Source organism: Furipterus horrens, unplaced genomic scaffold (genome assembly GCF_987537825.1).
Source record: "Furipterus horrens unplaced genomic scaffold, mFurHor1.1.pri manual_scaffold_6, whole genome shotgun sequence".
NCBI classification, from domain to species: Eukaryota; Metazoa; Chordata; class Mammalia; order Chiroptera; family Furipteridae; genus Furipterus; species Furipterus horrens.
In genome coordinates this window covers 63,208,437-63,218,555 of record NW_028327176.1, presented here as the reverse complement: position 1 = coordinate 63,218,555, position 10,119 = coordinate 63,208,437, and the positions used below count along the sequence as shown (strand labels likewise).

Sequence of the window (10,119 nt, the reverse complement as noted above, 5' to 3'; positions counted from 1 at the left end):
AAATAAGTCCCCTTAACATTTCATATAATAATGGTTTGGTGATGATGAACTCCGTCAGCTTTACTTTGTCTGGGAAGCACTTTATCTGTCTTTCCATTCTGAATGATACCTCTGCTGGATAGAGTAATCTTGGTTGTAGGGCCTTGCTTTTCATCACTTTGAACATTTTCTGCCAGTCCCTTCTTGCCTGCAAAGTTTCTTTTGAGAAATAAGCTGACAGTCTAATAGGTACTCCTTTGTAAGTAATTCTCCTCTTCTCTCTGGCTGCTTTTAAGATTCTCTCTTTATCCTTAACCTTTGGCATTTGGATTATGATGTGTCTAGCTGTGGTCCTCCCTGGGTCTAGTTTGTTTGGGATTCTCTGTGCTTCCTGGACCCATATGTCCATTTCCTTCCCCAAATTAGGGAAGTTTTCCTTCATTATTTTTTCACATAATTTTTCAATTTCTTGCTCTCCCTCTTCACCTTCTGGCAACCCTATGATTTCGATGTTGGCACATTTATAGCTATCCCAGAGGTTTCTAAGCCTCTCCTCATTTTTTAAAATTCTCATTTCCTCCATCTGTACTGGTTCATTATGTTCCAATTTGTTGATTTGAACCCTGGTTTCCTTTCCTTCACCAATTGTTTCATATGGATTTTTCTTCATTTCAGCCAGGATAGCCTTCATTCTTTTCCCATCCTGTTTAATCTTTGTTGTTAGAGTTGTGAGCATTCTAATCACCAGTGCCTTAAATTGTGCTTCTGTTAGCTCTCTCCTCATCCCTTAGGCATGCTGTCTGCTCGTTGCTTAGTTGTGCCACTGGGACCTTGATCTGCCCCTGCTTCTGGGTCATACTTCTCTGTCTCCTCATCTTTCTGTGTTTGTCTCTGTGATTTGGGCAAGGGCTGTTGCACCTCTTATGTTATAGGGAGCGGAGCCTTAGGTATTCATCAGTACAGGGCAACTCATTTCACCTCGTTATGGTGCTGTATGTGTGGGAGGGGTCAGAGAGGGAACAATGCCACTTGTTCAAAACTTGCCCCTTTTTCAGGCACTTCTCCAACTTCTGTATGGGACTGGTGCCTCTCTAGCCTTTGTCCTGCCTTTCATTCCCAGAGTGGGTAGGTCTGCGGAAGTTCTAGGACCATGGCAGCCCTTTAAACAAGCGGACTCTGCTGAGACACTGGCAGTTTCTTCCTTTGTCCTAACATTCACTGGTTTGCATAATCAGAAGCAATGAGGCTTAATTTTCCCTGGCGCTTGGACCATGATCTGCAGGGTTTGGTGAGGAGCTGGAAACGCTCCCCAGGTGTCCCTCCTGACTTTTTAAAACATGTAACTGTGCTTTCCACCATCCTGCCACTGACGCTGTTGCTGCCAGCACACCATGTCCTCTCTGTCCCAGATCTGCCCCTCCTACCTGTCTGGATGAGTATTTCTTCTTTATATCTTTGTTGTTGAACTTCCATGCAGCTTGATTTTCTGGAACTTCTGGTTGTCTCTAGTTTTGAGATAGTTGTATTCCTTCTTAGTTGTGGAGGGAGACCCAGCATGTCTGTCTAGGCCTCCATCTTGGCCGGAAGTCCGGTGTTGTATTTTTACTTCTTTATATTGCAAAACAAACTTTCTTTATCAATTAAGTTTTTTTGAAGAACTGCCTATACAGTCTCATGCATAAATTGATAATCTTAGAATCAACTTATGTATGATTTTGCTTGTATGGCTTGAAGGATAAAGTGTACAAAAGGAGAATACAAATTCTTGTTGCTTAGACATGTTATCATTGCACCACATTCACTCCCTTTGATCCTCATATGCTTACAAGTTTTGTTTACTATGTTTTATACACCTAATACCTGGCAGTTACCTAGCCATCATCCCTACCCTTTTCTACTTGGTGTTCTATCACAATGATGATTTAATAAAATATTAGAAAGAGTTTTAGCAATAAGGAAATCAAATAGTATTTGAAACTAGGATTTGATTAATTTTCAACATCTATTTAACGTGAAATTCTATTTGCTTTCTCTTTAAACTCCTTTAAGAATTTAACATAGGAACCTATAAGACTAAACAAAACATCATAAATTATCCAGTCAATTTTTTTAAAGGATACCAAGAGAAGAATATTTAAATATTGACCTTCCTCTTCTGGTCAGAAAATACATATTTTGAATACACTTCCAACTCATTATTTCGGCCTGAGATATGGTAGTGTCACTTATTGCTTTCATGAAGGGCCTTGGAGTCCAGAGTTCATGGTAGCAAAACTAGCCTTGCTGGCATGTTTGCTGCTATGTAAATAAACTGAACTTGCTAGAAGTGGTCTTTTAACTACTATTAATCTCTCCTGGTTCTTATTCTTGCAGTTGAAGTAGCTACTTGTTTACATTATACACATGCACACAAATGGCTCACTCAGGAGACAGGTAACGGAGTTCAGAGCATTTGGCAGCCACTGTGGTGCTGTATTAAAATAAACATATTTTAACTCCATATGTTTAAGCACTGACCATAAGTAATAAAAATGATAATAATGATTACTGTATACTGTGTCCTATGATTCAGATATTTTGTTCACAATTGACATACATTGTCACACTTAATAATCATAAAAACTTCACTGGTAGATACCACTATGATAATTTTTAGTTGGAACTTCAAGTCGTATGCAGATTAAACTCTAAAGTCCCATAGGGAATAATGGGCAGAGGAGCAAGAATTTAAACATAGGTTGTTTGACTTACAGTCAGTGCTTATAATCACTACTATAATCGGTCAGAGAAAAGCTGTTAAAAATATACACATATGATCAATCACATTACTTATTTTCACAATAATGCTGTATAATAAAAATTCCACAAAATTTAGTGATGTACAATAATAATCCTTTCATACATGTGTCTGTGGGCCCAATGGAATATAGCTGATTTAGATAGAGCTGTGCTAGGTTCCAAGCTGTATGTTGAATCACAATCTGCTTTATGAGACTTATACTTATCAGAGCAGCCTTCATTTGAAGTATGTTATTCTTAGAGTGAAATGCAGGACCTAAAAATGACCATTATGCTAATCTAATAAAGTCCATGAATTTTGACAATTTGATCAATTCTTTTGCAGGATATTGGCTTTTTGGTACATTACTAAAAGATATATAGGTGTGGAATTATTCAAACCAAGAGGCAATAAAGACCTTTATTTATTTACGGCTTTTAAAAATTATTTTTTTAACTAATATATTGTATCATGCCTGTATGATTTCTTGACACCCAAATCCAGGAGAGGAAGAATTGGAGGAGATTATACACTCAGGGTCACAGCATGATAAGTAAACTTTTTTTTTATAATAAAAATATTTGCTTCATAAAAGCATTGAATGGTTTTAAAAGTCATGTGGCAAACAAATTTGTCTTATGCAGGTGGAATCAATTTAGAAAAATGCCTGTGCCTTTTCCACCACATGTTCAGCCTTACAATCTTTTTTCTTAGTACTCAAAACAAACATTTGGGAATATTCTGAGATTATGAGACAAGTTCTCCTCATTTTGCATTGCCCCATTGCCATCTGGATGCAAAATACAAAGTAGCACCGTTTCTTTAAAAAAAAAAAAAAACCCAGAAAAAACTATCTTGGGAAACACAGAGCCATGGTTAATTTAATACTTAATCTGAATTGTAACTAATTTTATCAGAATTCTAATGAATTTCAGGCAGGGAAAAAAGAGGTCCATTCCAGAGCCTCAGAATTCAGTACAAGTTTAGTAATTTTTTAACTTCATGATATGGTATAAATTTAATTTACAATTTTTATTTTGTTATTCAAGACAAGAAGGTTACTGAGGAGACTTGTCATTGAATCTGCCATTGCCAGGCTCTACTTGTATGCAAGACTATAATAAGAGCATTAAGAATGAAGAATGCTGGAATTAGGTTATTATGATAAAGACTGGAAAGATTTTCACTTACAACAGACTGAACACTTGTTACTCTCCATTTTGGAAAAAGAAAATGTCAAGGTTTATACAATTATAAAACAGATGAGTATGGACATAGCACCATGGAAGTCTGAAAAATGTGTTAAAGAGTCAGAAAAAGGGATGCATGCTATAACTTGTTAAAAGATATAGGACTTAATTAATTTATATGCTCTTAAAAACAGCAGTTACATGGTTAAATTTTATCTTAAAGTAAGTATAGGCTGGTAGTGTAAATTATTAAGGATAGCTTTCATTGGTCTGTAGCTATTTTAGAATTCCGACTGCACATTTGTTTCCCTCATATCAAACCAAGATGCTCTAGTATTTATTTCCCATTGGCCCTTTATTATCCCTACACCACCATACTTGTATCTTTTAGATAGGTCAAGTAGTGATAATATGAAATCCCTGTTGTGGTTGAATATTATAACTTAACCTTTTCTTAACTGATATTACAAACAATTTAACAGAGTATTTTTGGCTCTATAGACATTGCACCTTGGGGAGAGCCATAAATGTTAAAATGTATATCTAAGTATCTAAGATGCTCCAAGCATAAAAGAAAACATGAAGGTTTAAGGACAATGTGAATGAGTTCATGACTTGGTTGGGAAAAAAAGTTTTTGGGGTTAAAAAGATGGCAATACAGGGATTTTTAGTACCACTCATCTCCTCCCAGAAACAAACCTAGTCATCCTTTCATGGAATGTGACATGTTCCATTCATCTTCATCACAAATCTCAGCCTCAGGGTTGCACCAGCACCACCAGCTCCTGTGATGATAAGCCTCCGGTCCACCTTACCACCAGGAAGACCCCCATGGCCACACGTTCAGGTCAGTTCCCATGATCTCAGGCTTCCAGTCTGCCTTGGAACCGATCAGCATCTGTGGACCCAGGCTTCTACCCTGTCTCAGTAGCCATGATGGCCCCTGTAGACCCAGCCTCCACACCGGCTCCCGTGGCTACAGATTCCAGGTCTGACCCAGTGTCAAGCTGTTGTCAATGGTATCAAGCTCCAGGCTGGCCTTTAAGAGCCCAGATTCTCAGCCTGCCCCTAGACTGACCCCACCTCATGGACCAAGATGGCCCTAGTGTAAAGCTGTTGTCAACAGTCTCAAGCTCCATGCTGGCTTTCAAGAACCCAGACTCTCAGTTTGCCCCTACACTGGGACCACCTCATGGACCCAGATGCCAGGCCCACACATGCAGACCTAGAGTACTGTAATCAAAACAGTATGGTACTGGCATAAAAACAAACACAAAGACCAGTAGAACAGAAATTGAGATCTCAGAAATAAACCCATCCATAATTCAAGATTAGTCCAGAATGTATGCAACCATGTAATTTGCAAAATAGAGACATTTATTGAAGAAGATACAGGATACAAAAACATTGTACATAGGAATTTGACACCTTGATCCCCTTCAAAGTAGGCACCTCTGGGCCTCACACAATTCTCCCAATTGCCATCAGCTGTCCCATCATATTTTCCTGAATCTCAGCAATGGTCTGAAATCTCTTCCCTTTCAAAGGTGGTTTTAGTTTCAGGAAAGCCAGAAGTCATAAGGCGCCAAATCTGGATTTTTGGGAGACTAAGTCATCTGGGTGATTTGCTGTTTTGCAAAAAAACTCTTCATGAACTGTGATGCATGAACAGGTGCATTGTCACGATGAAGCTGCCAATCACCAGTTGCCCATAACTCTGGCCTTCTGAATCATCCAAATAGTTTCTGTGGAGGAAGGTTCAAGCTTAATGCAAAATTCGATGCAGATTTATTGCTCTACTTGCCCATTTCGAATGCAATGGCCACACAGTACACATGCTCATTCAACAACATCTACCACCCTCATTGACTAGTACAGTGAAGTCATTATTGTTTATCCATGGGCATTCCAGTCCACTCTTCTTGGCCTCCAGTTTACATCAATGTCATGCAAAATGTTCTCATTATATTAACAAGAGCTGGACTTTTTCTGGACAGACTATCGTCGGCAGCCGTCCGTCTCGAGAGACGATGGTGTAGCTTCTTAAGAGTCTATCTACACCGCTGAGAATGGCTGTGCAGTCTGACTCGGGAGTGACACGGTATCTGTCTCCTCCCGTGTTGAATCGACATCTTGCGATGACGCTGGAGTGTCCTCTCCAGTGAAGCTGAAGCTACAGAGCCTGGGCAGGGTGATATGGAGGGTCTGCTGTTGCCCATGCAGCACACCCCCCCTCTCTTCGCAGCTGAAGGGTCCAAGGGAAAGACGGAGTCAATACAGCTTGGCTTCAGGTGCGCCGCAGGAGTTGCCGGTGTTGACTACAACGTCAAACCGCCTTAGGGACTCTGGCTCCAGATTTTCTGTCGGGGTTTACTCCCTTAGCCTTTCCCCTGAAGAGGTATGCCACAAGGCAGCGGAGGTTTTTTGGAATCAGAGTTTTCCTTCTCTGATGTGCCCTGACTGGAAGATCGAACCAGCGACACTTAGCTCGCAGGCCGACTCTCAATCCACTGAGCCAAACCAGCCAGGTACGGACAGACTATATATATATACATATATATGTATTCAAATAATTTTTGACAAAGGAGCCAAGAATATACAATGTGAAAAGTCTAGTCACTTTAATAAAGGAAAAATGTTGGGAAAATTGGATAATTTCAAGTAGAAAAATTAAACTGTAATCTTAAATCACTTATAAAAATTAACTCAGCATGGATTAAAGACTTAAATGTAAAATCTGGATCTGTAAAATTCCAGGAAAAAACATAGAAAGAGTTATTAACATTAGTATGAGCAATATTTTGGGGGGATATGACACCAAAAATGCAGCAACAAAAATAAAAGTAAACAAACAGGGCTATATCAGGCTCAAAGTTTTCTGCACTGCAAAAGAAACAAGCAACAGAATTAAGAGACAATCTACCAAATAGGAGAAAATATTTTCAAACCATATATCTAATACGGGGAGGATAAAGTAATCCAATTAAAAATGAGAAGAGCACTGGAATAGGCATTTTTTCCCAAAGAAAACATATATTAGGTACATGAAAAAGTGCTCATCACTAATAATCAGAGTAATCCTTACATGCTACACAACCTAAGGAAAACACTTAATGTCATCTTGCATTTAAAGAGGATAACAATACCTGATCATTTTAACTTATAATTTGCTCTTCAAGTCAAATGAACTAACCAACCCCCACTTTTGTTCCATTTTCTGCAGTAAATATTTATTTATTTATTTTGTTATTTTATCTGGAGAACATATTTACATTGATTTTATAGGATAGAGGAAGGGGGAGGGAGGGAGGAAAGGAGAGAGAGAGACAGACAAACAGATAGATAGACATCAATGTGAGAGAAAAACATTGATTAGTTGCCTCCTGTATGTGCCCAGACCAGGGATGGAAGCTACCCCCAGACATGTGGCCTGACCAGGAATCAAATCAGCACTCTTTAGGTATGTGGAAGGACACTCCAACCATTTGAACCATGCAGCCAGGCTGCAGTAAGCATTTATTAATTGATGATGAGATAAAATGTTTGTAAGAAATTGGAGACAGCTCAAATGCAATCTCCACTCTGAAGACTTCTTTAGACTTTCCAACTCATACTTAATCCCACATATTTCCTCACTGAGACTTGGAGGATGCAGGGTAATTACAAGCACTTAATTCTCTAAAACTCTGATTTCCCCCCAGTTCCACAAGGTGAAGAATCCATTACAGTAAATGTGTAGCAGAACAGAAAGTACACTTACCTAGCTTAAACATGCCCAAGATGCTTTTCCTGAATTTTAAGCAACACATGTGACCTGGTCCATTCTAGTTTCAGGTTCAAAGGCATCAAGTCAGTCCTGTGTATTAGCACCTAAAATATCCTTCAAAACCTGCTTGGTCCCCTCAGACCTGGAAGTTACGCATTTCTGGGAGATATTCAAGTGCATCTGTGGGGTTTCTAGCCATGTCTCACCAACAGAACTCACGGTCAGGTCCCCAGGAGCTCCTTCCTGGTCTCAGAGTCAATGAAAGAGATTCTTTCTATCATTGCCTGGATGAAAATGCCCAGGGCAAAAATGTCAGCTGTGTAGTGTCCCTCCCACATTTCAGGGGCCATGTAGAATTCTGAGCCACAGGTTGAGGACAGCCACTCTTTATTCGCATTCACATTTTTGTTGTTTTGATAGCCCTCCCTTCCTGGAGGTATAGAAAGGGAAGGGGAGAGCCATGAGGGGTGGTGATAGCCAGGCCCAGACCACAGTCCTTGTTTCATCCAAGTCTGCCTGCTTAAGGATGACTGTCCCTGACCACTCCTTGATGAGTAAGCTTTCTGACAGTCCTTGTGTATGATGTGGTTCTGCGCAGGAAGGCAGTAGTGCTCCTGGGCTGTAGCATGAAGATTTAGTTGACGGCTATGGAACAGGATGTACTGATTGAGGTCTCCACCTTCATGGAACTGCAATAAACTAGAGTAGCAAGGCTGCTCAGCATGGCCTAGAACCCTTTTTCCTTTGAGCAAGGTTTCTACCAGGTAAAGCTGAGAGCTCTTGTGACCAGGGTTCATGCTCTGGGTTAGCCAGCCGCCCTGGCAGATGCCTTCCTCCAAGGGCATGGCTTTCTGGTGGTGCCACAAGAGGCTGGTCAGGGCTTGGAATCCCGCTAGTGCAGCTCCACATTCTCTGAAGTCCAACAGATCTTCCTGACTGCCACATGGCCCACAGCATCCTGCCACTGCCACATAATCTACACAATTCTTCCATAGCTGCTGTGTTGGCTCTCTGCCAACAGGCTGGGACACTGTAGCATGGACCCAACCCACCACTGCATGAGATAGGCTTCTAGCTTTTGGCCTCAATGCCACTGGAATAAAGTTTCAAGAAAAACTATAAATATATTAAATTTTTCATAGAAGATTTTTGTTTTGAAATGCATCCCTTGTTATTTATAGCTTTCATAACAGTGTGGATATAATTTTAATGTGAATTACAAAATATGAGTTGTAGCTCTGTAAAGATAATTAAAAACATTTCCATTTGCTTCTATCTAGGTCCTACTGTAGCAAGAAGAATCTCACCTGCCTCATTCCTTCTTGCTTGAACAGATGGATCATAAACATATGGTCCTACCCAGGAACATTTAGTCTCATCCCATTACACCTGCTGGTGAAGGGAAAGATATAGAACAGCCACTTTCCAATTCATACATTTATAACCATCCAAGAGAATGGTTGTGCTGGCCTTGCTGCCTAGCTTGGTTTGTCCTTGGCTTGTTACCAATAATAAAAAAGTAAATTACAGTAATTGCTGACCATTAGTTATCATATGTATACAGACCTTAAGAACTGTATGACTTCAAGAGTAGGTAAAGAAAATGGACCCGAAACACAGGCAACATGTGAAGACTAAACTTTTTTCAATTTTTAGTTTGAAGAAATAGTCAGGAAATGGGCCTTGTTCAAAGGGCCGAAAAACAATGCTATCTTTGAGATTGGCCTACTTATTTTCAGGAATCCCCTGCAATCTAGCCTAAGGAACATCATATGCATGTGAAAATATGCATCTACAAGTATGTTAATGGGTGTTTACCATTTACCATAAAAATTTGTAACAAAAATTAGCGTTTATAATGGACTGCATGAAGAAATTATAGTATCTGTATACAGTGAGAAACTTGGTATATATATCAATTATGATGAGTAAAATGGAAGTTATTTAGCTGTACATTTTGTCCATGAAAAGGCATATTGCATAAATTGTCTATTACAATACAATTTAGTTTGGATAGTTCTACCTTTTCAGATGCAGCTATGTTTAGAGTAGTTGAATTGAAACTTGTACATTGCATAATTTATCCTTTATCTTTTATGCTTCCTACAGCCAGTTCAGTTATTTTCCCTAAATTGTTCAGGCTTATGAGAAAAAAAATCAGTCAAAATTATTAATAGTTATTTGAAAGAGAAATAATAGAAAAATTTGTCAAATTAAAAATTGGTATAGACTTAACCTTATATTTCTTTAGCTTTTCAATGATAGAAAGTGAAACATAGATACCTGTTTTTGTTTTTTTTTTCATTCCCCATCACCTGAGAGAGTATTTTTCATTCTGTTTGTTCTAACATGGCCAAGACAATATGTGTAGTGCACTCACTTGTTAGGAAACCCCTTTATTTGAG

The 10,119-nt window shown here is 39.2% G+C and overlaps 1 pseudogene; it reads right to left on the bottom strand.

Annotated features, from left to right (window-relative positions):
• Positions 1 to 7,744: 7,744 nt before the first annotated feature.
• On the bottom strand, positions 7,745 to 8,687 carry LOC150006318 (serine/threonine-protein kinase 35 pseudogene; annotated as a pseudogene).
• Positions 8,688 to 10,119: the final 1,432 nt, after the last annotated feature.